At 39.7% G+C, this 16,485-nt stretch overlaps 1 pseudogene; it reads right to left on the bottom strand.

Moving 5' to 3' along the window:
• Window positions 1-746: 746 nt before the first annotated feature.
• LOC149265966 (pyrophosphate-energized vacuolar membrane proton pump 1 pseudogene) lies at window positions 747-2,675 on the bottom strand (annotated as a pseudogene).
• Window positions 2,676-16,485: the final 13,810 nt, after the last annotated feature.

Genomic DNA, 16,485 nt, shown 5'->3' on the forward strand with positions numbered 1-16,485 from the left:
CTGCTGAATTGTTTAAACAGCTTGTGCTCCTGCAGTGATTATTTAAGGAAAGGATCTAAGAGGTTCTTGGAGTATGCGAAAATTCGCAATTGCAGTAAAAACTCGGCCTGGAGTAAGCTCTATATGCATCAGTACACATGAGCCAAATAATATAACAGAAACTGTAAGCGGTGATAACTACAGCAGAAAAATGGTTATAGCAGCATAATACATAAGCCCCCTTATTCAAATGCGTTATTTACCAAGAGCAGCATCAACTTGAATCCATTCTATAACCACTTTAAATTCCCCTGAACTTGAAGTTTCAAAAAGAAAAACCTCTGTCGCCAATGTCAAAAGGTTGAGGAGCTTATGCATTTCCACAGTAAATCCTGAAAGAGATTTGACCAAGATTCTCCATGTTTTGATGTTCCACACCAAACATACATACATTTCTTGGCATCTACTGATCCTCATTAATTTTCTTCAACTCCTTCATATTTTTTGTTTCCACAGTGCTCCCATATAGGACAAGCTTCTGAATTTGTGTAACGTCGGCACCGCCCTGATTGTCCTCTATAAAGATACTCAAACTGCGAACATTCTGGAATTTTACACACTTCAAGACAACTGATTTTCCCTCAAGATTATCAGGTGATAAAACCACGGTATCACTTGGAAGAAAGCCATTTACATTGCTAAACTCCATGTGCTCTCTATTCGCAAATAGTTTCACTGTCTTTGGACTCCCTCGATAAGACCTTTAATCACCAAAGAATGTTTAGAGGTGGCCCCGATGTATCTTTTAATGGGTCCTCGGTGTCACCAATAACGACAGCCTTGTGGCAATCAGATCCTTTAGGTCCAAGATCCCTTGCAGCTTTTTATGCCCCTGCCTCTATGTATTTCTTGGCATTGTCTCAAGCACCGCCCGTATTGGAAGCTGATATTGCAAACTGTACACCGGAGACAGAGTCTCAATTCCAAACAAAGTACCAACAATGAGGAGTGTGAGCATTACAAGGGCACCGGGAGGAATCATTTCTTTAAGTGAGGCATCTGTTGATCTCTTCACACAGGTTGCATAATCCGGTTTGGCAGTGCCCTCCATCAGACCTGGAATAGTTTTTTAACTATCTGCGGATCTCTTCAACCATTATTAATGCTGCTTTTCCTACACTTTTCATTGTCATAGCTGAAAACCAGTAAGGCAACCTGGCCCCAACGAGTAAACCAATGAACACTTTGTGTGTAAGGACGTCAACTGTTGAAATTGCGACCCGGCTTACAAATGCACCAAACAATGCAAGAGACACCAATGCAGCTGAGCCAATGGCAAAACCCTTGCCTATTGCAACAGTAGTATTTCCTGCTGCGTCTAGAGCATCAATCCTTTCACGAATCTTATCTCTAAAGCTGACCATCTCAGCGATACCGCCAGCATTGTCACTAATAGGACCATAAGCATCTATAGCAAGTCCAGTCGCAATGGTACTAAGCATTCCCAAAGCAGCAACTGCAATTCCATACATCACAGCCAGACTGAAACTCACGAATATGGCTGCTATAATAGCAAGATAGGAATAATTACAGACTTGTATCCCAAAGCCAGCCCAAATATGACATTTGTTGCAGCGACTAGGCAACTTCCTGGACGGGACTATAGGCATTGCTTGTGTAATACTCAGTAATGTAACCAATCACAAGTCCAGCCCACAATCCAATGGCAACACAGAAAAATAGATGCCAGTTCTTCACTACTTTCACTGAACCAAAATTGTAGATGGAGAAGGTTGATGGTAATCCAACAGCGCTGACCACACCAATGTCAACCGTCATAAGCACAGTAAAGATTATCAGCTGTCTCTTCAGAGTAGGTTCAATATCTTTAACAGCCTTGATCTCAAATAAGTCCGTAGCAAGCAGTGTTGTAATCAAGCAGATCACAATACCCATTGAACTGATAAGTAGGGGGTAACACATGGCAGTAAAATCATGATCAATGCCAAATGATGAGATGGATGCCACCACAAGAGCAGCACAGGGAAGCTTCAGCATAAGATCCAAACAAATCTGAGCCCATGCCAGCTATGCCTCCAACATTATCACCAACATTATTAGCTATAATGTAAATTCCTCCACCAACTCTTCCAAAAAAAACCATTGAAGACCCGCCAAGACCATAACCAGTGATGGCCTCAAAGAGGCCCTCATTTCCATAATAGAGCTTGAAAACATTAATGGAAAGGTACAGGACGAGTGCTAACTGCCTTACTTGAGTTCGAATGGAAAACTATGATGTATGTTGAACCTGAACTCAGATATGTTATTGAAATAGTCCTGGAGATAAGAGTCTCTTGGAAGTACCACTTGTTTCTTTAAACCTGGTTGAAGCCTTGTAGTTAATGCAATGCTTGCAGAAGCAAAACCACTGAACACCAATAGGACTGTAACTTTCACTGCTGGTATGCTTAGTACAGGTGCATAGATATTCTTCATGTACTGCACCAAAAGGTCAGGTTTTTGGTGCTTCCTTCAGCAGTGAACCGAGCAATCTCGTTCCTTCATTGAATAACAGCTACCATGGGACAAACAACAAGGGTGCCTTTAACCTGAGGTAGTACCTTGCAATCACTAAAACTGTCACTGCCAAGACATGATCCATGAGGAGAAGATGCAAGCTTTGAGGATGCCATTGTTCCCCATGATTGTCTGGTGGTGTTGATCCAAAGAAAAACCCAACAGAATTACTAAGTGGACTTTCTGATATGGTGCTTTGTCGGTTGCGAAATATTGGCTATGGATTAGGACAAATCCCCAATTTCGTAGCGTAGCCAGTGCAAAATATGAATTATGTGCTACGAAATCACCTAAAAGATGTTGCGCTGCGAAACTGATAAAGGGATCTATGCGCTTTGTCCTCAAGCTAGTCTGAGAAATTTTGGCATTAGAATTTTCAGTGATAACACCACCCATCATTCCTGAACTAACGATAAAGCCGCCAAAGGGAGTAGTACACAAATCGACATTTAATCCTCGTGCCAAAGCAGCACAACACAATAATATAGTGGAGGATCTGGCCCAATCGCCATCTGCTATGTCGACACTTGAGGTACTGCAAAATTTCCCCTCTCAAAAGCAGGCTTTATTATCAGCGATAGGTGGGATTGACCCAACAGATTCCAATCTTGTGTCCTTTAATCACAAAGGATATGACCCTTAGTTACCAACTCAACTAGCTTTCCTTATTCAAGTGAAAGCCCTCAACAAAACTATTCATCGAATAATTATTGATGATGGGGCATCTACCTATATTATGTCGATGAGTTTCTGGAAAACTTTAGGATCTCCACCCTTGTCGCAATCTTCGACAACATTAAAATCATTTCATGGATGAACATACACCCCATATGGGATTTTAAGTAACTTGCAAGTCGAACTCGGGGGAAAAACAGTAGAAATAGATGTTGAAGTAATTGACGGAAACCTCGATTACAGCATCCTACTGGGAAGGCCCTGGATATATGCTATGGTAGCCGTTGTGTCGACCTACTTCAGGAAGATTGCATTTCCCTTTCAAGGAGGAATTACAATCGTCGACCATTAGACATTTCTCCCCAACAGTTCACAAGTTACGGGAAGCATTCCGATGATCCACGGAAGCCCTCATTTGCTTCAAAATATTGGAGTGGGCCTACTAAAAGACCCTATATTAATGGGGACTTTTGCCCTACCACCTCCAATCAATGTGGCAGAAGTGGCAATGGTGGGAACCTGCAATATGATATATTCTATTCAAAAGTCTGAAAACGATATTAACATGGATCATCTGCAGGTATTGCCTCCAAGCCCAATGGAAATCTTGTAGCAATCAATGTTTTCAGCATGGGAGGCGAACCTAAATCAACGCTCATCAAGTGTTTGGATAGATAGGTCTAAAGAATATGGTACCCCTTCAAATCCTTGGTCGTAAGTACATTATACAGACAAAGGAATTGTTCAGTCAATGATGATTGACGGGGCACCATGGGAAGATTACCACCATTGTTCCCATCTTCTGGATTACAAATAAGATACTCCTAGTGACCTTCATCATCCCTCGGTTTTTTATTTTCTATCAAATACTCTAAACACGGTGGATTCTGAGCGAAACTTGTCCAATATTGAAGAGATTATCACCATAAATATCTCGACCAAAACAGATGTTGTAGAGAATATTCATGTCGACAAATCTTGTTCCCCCTCAGAACTGGAAATATATCACGCTCTTTTTCGCGAATACAGAGATGTCTTTGCTTGATCGGATGATGAAATGCCAGGCATTGACTCGAGCATAGTTGAACAAGAAATTAAGTTGTATCTAGATGTCAAACCAGTACGACAATGACTACGGCAGGTGCACACCAAGAAATCCGCTGCCATCAAGGCAGAAGTTCAAAAACTTCGCCATGTTGGTTTTATTTACCCAGTTCCTCTAACCGATTGGGTATCGAATATTGTTCCTGTAATGAAAAAAAAAGGAACGATTAGAGTGTGCATCGATTATAGGGATGTAAATCAAGCTTGTCCGAAAGACAACTACCCTACACCCTTCATTGACCAGATAATTGATGAATGCGCCAGATGTGAAATATTTTCATTTATGGATGGATTTTCCGGGTATAATCAAATAAATATCTGCCCACAGGACCAGTCAAAGACTGCATTTATTTGTCTGTGGGGCACATTTGCATATCGCAAGCTACCCTTTGGTTTAAAGAACGCAAGGGCAACATTTCAGAGGGCAATGAATTATGCCTTCCATGACATCAAAAACATCATTCAACCATATCTCGACGATCTTCCGGCTCATTCGCGAAAGCGGATCAATCATTCACAGCATTTGAGAGAGATATGTTACATTTCCGACACTACAATATACGACTCAATCCACACAAATGTGTGTTCTGTGTCAGTTCTAGTTGTTTACTCGGCTTTGTGGTCTCAAAGGACGGGATTTGTCTCGACCCATGTAAGGTTTAGGCAATCATTAATTTGCCTCCACCTTCAAATTTGCTTCAGATTCAGAAACTCCAAGGGAAAGCAAACTTTCTGAGGAGGTTCATTCCAAATTACGCCGAACTTGCTAAAGGTTATACTCATCTATTGAAAAAAGAAGTACCCTTCATCTGGGATCAGGTCACGCAAGCTTCCTTTGATGCTTTAAAGGAATCCCTAATAAAAGCATCATTAATGTACGCTCCTGATTATCAAAAAGACTTTAACCTGTATCTGGCTGCAATGAATACGACCATCGCAATGGTTTTAGTTCAAGAAGACAATGGAATTGAACATCCTATATATTATTTGAGTAGAGACTTAAATGATACAGAAAGCAAGTATTCCTACGTTGAAAAGCTAGCTATCGCAGCTGTTCAAGTGATACAGAGATTTCGACACTATGTCCTCTTTCGAAAAACTACCATTCTGTCAGATTCTAACCCCATGACTTATATATTGTCGCGACATTTGCTGGGGGGCAAATATTCAAAATGGATAGAAATTCTACAAGATTTTGATCTGGAATTTATAAAATCCAAATCGAAGAAATCCCTGGTTTTCGCGGAGTTACTATGCGATCTCCCATCGTTGTTCAACGATGCAACATCAGAAGAAGCAATCGTGGATGAATCTTTGTTTCTGATATCTTCAAGCAATACGTGGTATGGAGACATAATAATCTATCTCCAAACCCAAACATATAGGTCTAATACCTCCCGCTTGGAACAACGACGCATTCGATACCAAGCAAAAGACTACATGATCATCGGTGATACACTTTACCGTCGTGGTGTCGATACAGTTCTGAGGAGGTGCCTCACCCACGAGGAGGCCGAAAAAGTCCTGAATGATTTCCATTTAGGTGCGTGTGGGGGGCATCAATCTAGTTACGCTATGACGCAAAAGATTTTACGAGCAGGATACTTCTGGCTAACAATGTTCAAAGATTGCATAAACGCAGTCAGAAGTTGCCATGCATGTCAAATCTTTAATCGAAAAACCAGAATACCACCTACACCTCTACAACCAGTAGTTGTTGTTGGGCCATTTTCTAAATGGGGCATAGATTTCATGACATGTAACCCCACCTCGGCCAGGGGGCATGGGTATATCATAGTCGCAGTAGACTATTTTACCAAATGGGCCAAGGCGATGCCTACATTAAACAACAACGGCAAAACAGCTGCCCTCTTCTTTTTCAATCATGTAGTCTCCAAATTCGGCATTCCACAGGCCATATTCACAGATCATGGATCGTATTTTTGCAATCACATGATGGTTGAATTAACTGCCAAATTCGGGCTGTCCCATGACAGCTCTACTCCATATTATCCGTAGGCCAACGGACAAGTTGAGGCAATCAACAAGGTCCTGAAGCGGATGCTGCAAAGGATTATTGGAGTCCATAAAATGAGTTGGCACCTAATGCTGTACTCAGCCTTGTGGGCATACCGGACATCGGTGAGGAATGCAACCGGGTTTACACCCTTTCAACTAGTGTATGGCCTAGAAGCAATCTTACCAGTTCAGTGTGAAATCTCGTCCCTCAAACTCACAGTCGACCTTCTCCCCAAAACTTCAAAAGAGGAGGCTCGTTTCTTGGAACTAATCCAATTGGATGAAATCCATCATGATGCCACATTGGCTAATGAAGCCCATAAGAAATGAGTCAAGGTGCAGTTCGACAAGAATGTCAAACCTCGTGTCTTCTCAGAAGGTGACCTGGTCTTACTTTACGACCAGGAATCCGATAAATTGGGAGTAGGTAAGTTCAAGTCCTTATGGATGGGCCCCTATATTGTTAAATGTGTATTAGCAAAAGGAGCCTACGAGTTAGTAGATTATGATGGGATTCCACTAGTGCAACCTCGTAACGGGTTGTACCTTAAGCGTTACTATGCTTGACTCAAGATAGTGACCCCTATGCTTTTGTTACATTTTTGTTTTCGCTAAGGGTAATTGTTTTTGTTAAGTGATCCACTTTTAATTTTGTTTTAGATGTCGAACCTATTGGAATCATTTGTTGGATATGCTAACAGAGCGAGTTGTAGTTCGCGGAACATATCTTCTACGGCTTGGGCCATCTTCGATCCAAACGGCGAGTTAGTGAGTTTCATAGGGGTATGTATTGGTCGGTCAATGAACAATATTGCTGAATACAGCGCGTTGATAGAGCTCCTCTTTGATGCCATTACACGTGGCATACACCGACTCGTCGTCAGGCTAGACTCACAACTCGTCATCCTACAACTCACTGGTATCTACTCCGTACGGAATCTATCTATTTGTCGCATGTTCCTAAGGGTCAAGATTTTGAAAAGGCAGTTTGATTCTATTCAATATTATCATATTTCCATAAACTTAAACACATTAATAGAATCATTGGCAAATTATGTGTTAGATAGACATTTGCAACATTTATAAAAGAAGCATTTCATCAAATATTTTCATCAAGATCACGTAACTCAACCAAAATAAAGCTCCGAAAATCAAAAATATATATATAATTGTTTATGGTTCATACATAATGTTCTATAACCAGGACAAAACCTGTCAAATGACCCAAAACTCAAAATGCTGGGGGGAACCCTAGTCTAATGATGCTGGTAATAACAAGTCACCACCTCTGCAATCATGCGTAAAAGCCTAGTCCATTGACTCGGCACGCCAGTGGTATGTCGCTGCAACCTCAGAGGCAGCTCGTTGGTCCTCACGTCTGGAATACCGAGAGTGAGGCCTTCGATCTAATCCTGCAATGCTAAAAGAGTCTCAGCCACATCAAGGTCGCAAAGGATAGCCCTCCCCACAGCCTCTCTTGCTGGAGCGGCAGCTGGCACTCTCAGACGTACTGCTGGCTGAACTGGTCCAATATCTGCATGAGCACATGAGTTTTGATTAGTCTTGATAGAAGAAAGAACAATAACATTATAAAAAGAAACGATAAACAGAGATATGGTCAGAGAATTTACCGATAGCACCCCACTACTCACCAGCCGGCAACACCAAATCTGGGTCACCCTGAAATCCATACCAGCATATGGATACTCAGAAAAAACCATCTCCTAGCGGTTGAACCACTCGAAGAAGGTATCAAAAAAGGAAACCTGGGACTGACCAGCATGTCGGGCAATAAGGTCGACCCATCTTTGCATTCGTGGCTCAGTCGGTGCAGGTAAGCTGAGTGAAATGTACTGCGGCTGCATCAGTGGGATCTTTTCCAAGGCGAAAGTGGTCAAAATAGAACCATAGATGAAGTTCTTAGATTTTCCGCTTTTTACCTTGGTCAGTTGTTCTTTCATCACAGGGAGTACTACGTCACACCAGTTGAACACCTTTGGTTCAAGGCATTCCAAGGCATACTGCATATAAGACCTGTTAGCCACATGAAGAGCCGCACAACCAGCCAATCTAGCAAAAGTGAACAGAATGGTCCTCAAGGACCGATCATTGACATCTCGGATGTTGATCTTGTTGTCCCTACTCGGCTGAGATCCCTCTCTGCAATACCAGCGAATATAATCTCTCACGGATTCGCCCCCACGGGCGGAACATGATAATGAAAGAGGGGCACCACGCCTCGATAAAACGGTCAAAAAATAGATGTCCACGACAGTCAAGGGGATAGATTTGCCTCTAATCTGAAACACTTGGCTGGTAGGAGCCCATGCATCAAGAATATATTGCAATAAGTTGATTTGTTGCCTCATGATAGAGATGTGGAAAAACTTGAACAGGCCACAGTTCTGTAGTGCAGTTACCATAACCGGATCATGTAAAGTAAGCATGTCCTCTTCTTCATGCTCACGTTCTTGCCATGTAACAACCATTCTGCTCTGATGAATCTCTGCAAAACAAGCAAGAAAAGAGTCAGGTTCCTGATTTGGCAAAAAACAGGCAAAAATTCCATGAGAAAATAGTGCAAAAATTTCCCTTCTTGCACCCATCGCACCCCCAACAGTGTACTGAGTGAGATGCATACTGATTGGTCAATAGCCAAGCCAGTATGCATCACACCTTTCGATATAGGAAGGGTGCAATGGAGCCAGCGTGAATTTGTCAAACCCCGGAGGCTCAGAAAAACAGGGAAACATGCACATAATTCAAAAAGGAAGGAATGCAACTAAAGAGCTCAGGTTTAGCTCCTACCTGGTCCAGACGGTGCCAAGAATCGTCCACAGAATCTCCCGAAATCAGCTGGTGAAAATCAAGGGGGAAAAGCACCTCCAGAGCTCCAACAAACCAAAGTTCAAATGAAATGGTAAAATGAGGGGTAAAAACCACTTTTAAATTACTTTTCACGTAATTCGAGTAAAATATTAGTGTTTTAGCTCAATTTTTAAAACATATATTGTTCATTTCTAATCGGTTTGATGAAGCAATTGAACAGGCAGTACAACCTTTGAAGGAACAAAGTGGTTAGCAGTGAAATTAAATCGATGACCATTATCACGAGCAGTTTTTATGCGAAGTTCAAGCTCGTTAAAAATTAAACCTTAGCAATGAGCAAGCGTTCCCCCAGAGTTTAAGCTCATTAAAAAATGAACCAATTTCCGGTAAATAACCATTGTGAATGCATTATCATCAGCTTTTGAGCCCTGGTCGTGTTCTTACCATCACCTCCACTCTGTTTTAGCCGATCATTCACCTCCATTTGATTGTTTACCCCTTTTGAGGAACAACTGCGAAGAGTGATCCTGTTAGCCATCCTTGTGACACTGCCGTGATTGGAAAATTCCAAACCTTACCTGGAATCAGCTGCTACCTAAAATTATCACTCGTTCCTCAAAAAACGAGTCTCCTTTAAGCTCTTTTCATTTGACTCATAAAATATGAAAATATTGCCGAGCAATTGGCCTCTCCAGCTCGTTAAAGCTATCGGAAGTGCTATCCCTCCTCTAGATTTTAATCTTTTTGGACCTGAGGGATTATTACACAAAAAGATCGAGCGCTTGTTTTGTTCGGCTCGTTAAAATTACCGAAAATTCATCCCTTTCGTATTATTTTATACTTTTTTGGACTTAAGGGATTATATGATGAAAAAGAATTATTGGAGTTTCCTTTACGTCCCTTTCAGACTCTCTAAAATTGAAAAGGACCGAGTTATCTTTGTCGTTAAACTCATTAAAACCGAATAGCGACAAACTTGTCCATACAGACAAGAATGAGTTTCACTATCGCTAGGCTCGTTAAAACATAGCAACGGGTTTGCTCGAAGGGCAAATTATAGAACAAGCATATGTTATCCTTCTCAAGCTTGACAAAAATAAAGAGGTACTGGTCAGCAATGACTGGGGAAAAATTGGGAAGAAAACTTGAAGAAAATTTATTGGTAGCAAGTCGCTCTTGAACATGACACTTTCACTCCACGTCCGAGTCGGGTTGGGTTATTCCGTTCACTGGTCATATCACCATTGGTCCATCACACCATCCATATTTGGGGTTAATGCTACCAATCCATGTCAGTGTCGCCGATATGTTCAAGAGAAGTCGCTCAGAGAATTCACCTGTGTCTCATCCGCTGCAATACATTCACGCTCCATTCTTTCATGACCGCCACCCTGAACCCTGTATCAGTAGATCGTTTTCACCTCCAAAAATCATTTACTCTATTCCGTGTCGTAGATGTGGGATTCAATAAGGCCTTCCTATGACGGGTCGCTTCTTGTCGACATCAGCTCATTATCCAAGAAGTCGACTTAGGAACAACCCTTTCAGTACTTTGAAGCTTACATGCCTCAATGGCAAGTTTCTCACTTCCAGTGACAGGTTTACATCAATGGCCTTCCACCATAAGATTTTGCGTGGTGTTTGACACCAAGTCCTTTTTCACACCACGCGAATTGTACTGTAGTACCTTGAGGGTCATCATCATTATCGGTGATTCCTCTCGTGCTTGTTAACAGCTTACATCATTGGCTAGTAATCGGGCGATGTCTTTCCATGTTTGACTCCAAAACATCTTTCACATGGATCCACTTGTACTCCGAGTGAAGATTGGACGAGTTTGAAGACCCCGGATCTAGTTTCATCCATCCGGGCTGCAATATATTTAGGAAAATAAAGACATCAAATGTACATTGTTGCTGCACAGATGATCATCCGAATCAAAGGATGATGACTCTATCGGAATCATCAGTCTTCCGCACAGACGGATGTCTGTCTTATGTACATGAAAATGAATTTATAAAGCTAAGCATGGGAATGCCCGCCTCAACTAGATCATGAAAAATTTTATGAAGATAATGTATTGTATTGTATCTTATTACAGGTCGCCTTCCAGCTCGGAAAAACTTCGGATCCTCATGATAAAGCATTTCACCCGACATCAAAATATTAACAACCTCATGCTTTAGGGGGCAATTGTTATAGACATTTTTGGGAACTGCAACCCCAATCATACATGTCCATAAACCAAGGGCTCCTAAGTCCTTAAAAGTGTTGTTCCATACCCTAAAAGAACAAGGTCAGTTGATTACATCATCTCCCAGAAGTTCTCCACAGAAAACTGGTCAAAACTGGACCATACAAGTTGCACAATGCTAAGGGTGCGATGCATCCCACCTGCCCAATGTAAAGGGTGCGATGCATACTAAAAAGCCCCTTTGTAGGGTGCAATGGGTGAGAGTGGACAAATGGCAGATACAGTTTGCGAGGTGGATGATCATAGAATCTTCCAGAAACTTCTCCTATGACACTTGCCTCTCTGAATTCGCCCAGGGATGAGTAGGAGATCATCAATCTCCAAGTGGAATCAAGAACTATCAGGGAGATGACACTAATCAAAATCCCAGAAGCTGACTCACCCCCCTGTAATCATCTATATATGGATCCCTCATCCCAGAGATCCAGAGGCTAGAATTTTGTATCTTGTAAGGAAGTGTTGTTGGTTTCTTAGTGAAATATCATAGTGTTTGGTGATCTAAGCTTTTCATGAGGTGAAAGAAGGGCTTTCATGCTGGAGGATGACGCTGGGTTAGAACAATTAGTTGTAATCCTCTTTGCTATTCTTGATATTAAGAAAGCTATTCAAGTTTTCCTCCACATTCTTGTATGTTTGATGATATATGCATTTGTGTGATCAATATATATCTGGTCCTATATTGTTTATGATTGTAGATCTCTGTTCTTCAATAGTATGATGCTGCTTTGACTCCACAGGTGCTCTTTGAAGCTGGGTAGATGAGGAAGAAGCGGCAAGGATCTATTAGAAGGGAGAGGAACCGAGCAAGGAACCAAGCGCAAGACTGAGGTTGGTGTCCTTCATTCCCCTCTTATCTACTTCTCATAAAGGACAACGAAAGTAGTTTTAGTTTGTTTGTTTCTAGGATAGCTACCAGTCTTAGTGGGACTAGCAGCTCCGAGTGGACACTAGATTTCCTGATAACATAGAGGGGAATAACTTCAGCTTCTACTCATCAGAGGCATAGTCATAGGTCCTACACTGACCAACAAATTCAAACATGAAGATGTCAGGATCCTCAGAAGTTAATCCATGGAACTGTGGAAGGGAAGTAGGGTTTATGTTCTTCACTCTAGCCTCTCCATTGGTCTCTCTGATAGGGAAAACCTCATTGTCCAAGTTTTCAACCATAGTTTGGGTAGGTGAAGTGAGTTCTTCTTCTTCCCCAATAGGTTCTTCAAAAAATTTAGGTTTCTCACCTAGAGGGTCTTCTAAATCCCCTGTAGTCAAAGAGGGAAGCTCACAGTCATCGAAGAAGAGTGAAGGTTGACTATTTGAGGGTGTGGCAGTTTTTGGTAATAATTTTCCCTGATTATCCCTACTCCTACGAGGCATGAAATAAATATATATATATATATATATATATATATATATATATATATATATATATATTCAAAAATTGTATGCAAAATAGAAAACAATGCTTAATAAAAAACAACATCTATGTAGACACCTCCCCGACAATGGCGCCAAAAAGTGGTGAACCCTGGTATTGCACCAAGAATGTTGCAACTCCCAAGGGATCCTTAACTCAAATTATCAACCCGGGGTTCGTATAAACTTCGAGGCGATAGTGTTATATGCACAACATATAGGATTCCACTCATGCCACCCTCAGTTATGACATTAGATCAACAATTATCAGAGACCATTCTTCCTACTGAATTAGAATGAAAGCTTGTTGATAAAGGTACAATTGGAAATTACTTCTAGCTATGAAAGTGGAAATACCATTGAATCAAATTGTAAATGCTAACTAATCAACTCATGAAGGGACAAAGGCTAATCTACTTGCAGAAAGAAAGGTATTTTATCTTGCAAAATCCATCAAACTACCAAATCTACTTGCAAAAAGTAAACTATTTTGTCTTTCATAATTCATCAAACTAACAATCAGAATTGTATGTAATATCTACCTAGTTCACACTTTAGTGGAAATCATTAACCTACTTGCATCATACTTGTGATAGAAAAACTAAATCTATCTTATTTTTGCAGTGAAGAAAATGAATGGTTGGAGTGGCCTAGAAGCTTCCCTTGATCATAAAATCATAGCTGGGGGTCATCATTCATCTAGAATAAGTCAAATTTGTAATGGGGATCAAAACTGATGAAGGAAAGTGATGTTACAAGTTTGCTACAGGTGATTGCTACAGGAGGCATGTAATGCTACAGGAAGGTTTGTAATGCTACAAGAGGGCATTCGAGTAGTTTTTTAAGGTGAAAATGTTGCCTTGAAGGTATGGAGAGGTGGACGGAAGTATAAGAAAATGGAGGGAGGTTGGTTTGAGCCCCTAGCCAAGCTAAGGACCTCTCATAGGCTTGTCTTGCACTAGGATGAGTGTTCTCGGTATACTAGGAGAAATGACATAAAACAAGGTTTGGAGAAAAAATTTGGAAGTGGAAAGAGAAGGTGAAGGAGCTCAAGATGGAAGTGGTAAAGGTTCCCTTCCCTGCAGATCAAGCAACCCTGCAATCAATCACATTTATGCATCCATTTTTCATTAACAAAATGAAATCACTTATGATGGAAAAGATGAATTGAATTTAAATAACATCTAATTTATGCAATAACACTGACCTAATCACTAAACTGACTTCTAAGCAACAAAAGACAAATGTAAAACAAGACAACTAACAATAATCTATTTCCAAGAAATCATAAATACAATCTTTTTGAATTGTGGTTGTGAATCCTTCCACTCATTCTCCCACAAGAGAGGTGATGTAGAGGCTGCAACTACAAGATTTTATAGATTAATCTCTATTGAAAAGCAAGAAACTATGAACTTCTTGGAATCAAGAATAAACATAAGTACAAGAAGAGGGACCAAATCATTTGGGTTGGTTCCAAACTCAAGGATCTCAGTCCACTAACTTAGTTGCCACTTAAAATCCAACTCCTCATTATCAAAAAGTGCAGGTTTAATACATCACATAAAAGTTTAAAGTAATGATGTCAATCTTGAAGCTCAATAGCTACACCTAACTGAACAAAAACTTTGAATCCTAATGATCTCTTCTTCTAGTTTATTTATACAAAAGGGTAGCTGAAGTAGATCCCTTGAAAGTAGGAGTGCTTCCCTCCTTGATCTCAAAAATGGTGGATCGTGTCCCTCTTGATATTCACTTGGACTAGGAGTCACTCGGCTGCTAATGAACTCAAACTGGTGAGAGAGGATATTTTGATCCCAAGACGAGTTTAGGGAGTTAAGGAGGTGGACACACCCCCTAGATTCTCTCCTAGTTGTCTCCATCAAGCCCCTGCATAGTAATGGCCTAAAAAATGATTCATTTCCCTGAAATTAAACCATATTAGGCCACATACTATGACAAACACCTTTTACTACTATTACTAAGCATAATATAACAAAAAATGTGAACTAATGTAAGAGAAGGATAGTTTTAAGGCTGGAGGATGGCATAATGATCTTCAAAATGTACCTATTGATGGGACTCATCACCCACTTTCATAACTGGAACTTAGATGTTGGGTCATGTCATAGTAACTATCAACTTATGTTTACCTAGAGAGCTTGTAAAAGCGGGTAAATGTGGGATGGGATGGTTACATTTGCATTACTATTTGCAGATGTTGTTTATGCTCATCTACACTCTTTTAATAAACTAATATATCATTAATAAAGATTAACAAAAAAAATTCTAAGTATGGGTGGAATATGTTGTTCACCAAGCACATAAATGTGGTCGGGACATTAGTAAGCCCAAAAGGCAAGACCATAAACTCATAGTGCCCTTATCGCGTACTAAATGTAGTCTTACAAATATCTTCTTCTTTAATTTGTATTTGATGGTATCCCAGGCGCAAATCAATTTTAGAGAATATGATTGCGCCCTTAACCTGATCGAATAAATCATTGATTTGAGGTAGTGGATACTTGTTTTTAATTTTTAATTTATTCAATTATTGATAATCAATACATAAGCTCAAAGTACCATCTTTATTTCTGACAAAAGGTACAAGATCTCCCCATGGTGATACATTGGCGTGAATGTACTTCTTTTCTAATAGGTCTTGTAACGGCATTTTTATCCCAGTTAATTATGGTATACTTATGCAATATCGTGCATTAGACACCAGTTTAGCCCCCAGAACTAGCTCGATTGTAAAATCAATGCCTCATTTAGGGGGTAGTCCTGAAATATCCTTAGGGAATATGTCCACAAAATCTTGAATAGTAGGCATATTTTCCAAAGTTGTTGACTTTTCTTTAGAGCTGGAATATCCTACTTGAATTGTGAAAATTTGGCAACCCTTTCTAATTAGTTACTAAAAAAAGGACTAAATTTTGCACATAAACAACCATTTTTTAGTCGGTGCCCAGTAGTAGCTAATTTACAGTATCTTATAACACGACCAACTTTTATTCATTTGTAACTTAGTCATTAATTGGTTGTCTCAATTTCATCATATAGTAGTATATTTAGTCATTAATTGTCACAATTAATGACCAAATATACAACAAAATATATTACTATATGATCATCCAAGAAAACTAATTAATGACCAAAATGTTGGTCGTGTTATAATATACTGTAAATTAGCTACTAATAGTCATATATATGCAAATTTTAGTCATCGTTTGAAATCAATTAATGACCAAAGAAATATAACTAATTTTTCATCGTGTTATAAGATACTGTAAATTAGCTACTAATAGTCGTATATATGCAAAATTTAGTCATCATTTGTAATCACAAATTTATCATTTGCAGTATTCATTTATCTTCTTTTGGTAGTTTCATATTCATTATCTAAACGAATAATTTAATAGTTTATATTAATTTCATTTACTTTCATTAATAATTATTATAAATGACTAATTTAGTCATACATTCATTTTATTTGTATTCATCATTAATCAATATGAATTATTAATTTAGTAGTTTTAGACTGATTTTATATGTTCATTATTGGTCAACACAAATTAATTAATATGATTTTGTGACTAAATTAAAAAAATGTCATACAATGCACATGTTCA

The sequence above is a fragment of the Pinus tabuliformis genome, chromosome 6 (assembly GCF_031772625.1).
Source record: "Pinus tabuliformis cultivar Carrire ecotype Pingquan chromosome 6, CPIR1, whole genome shotgun sequence".
NCBI classification, from domain to species: Eukaryota; Viridiplantae; Streptophyta; class Pinopsida; order Pinales; family Pinaceae; genus Pinus; species Pinus tabuliformis.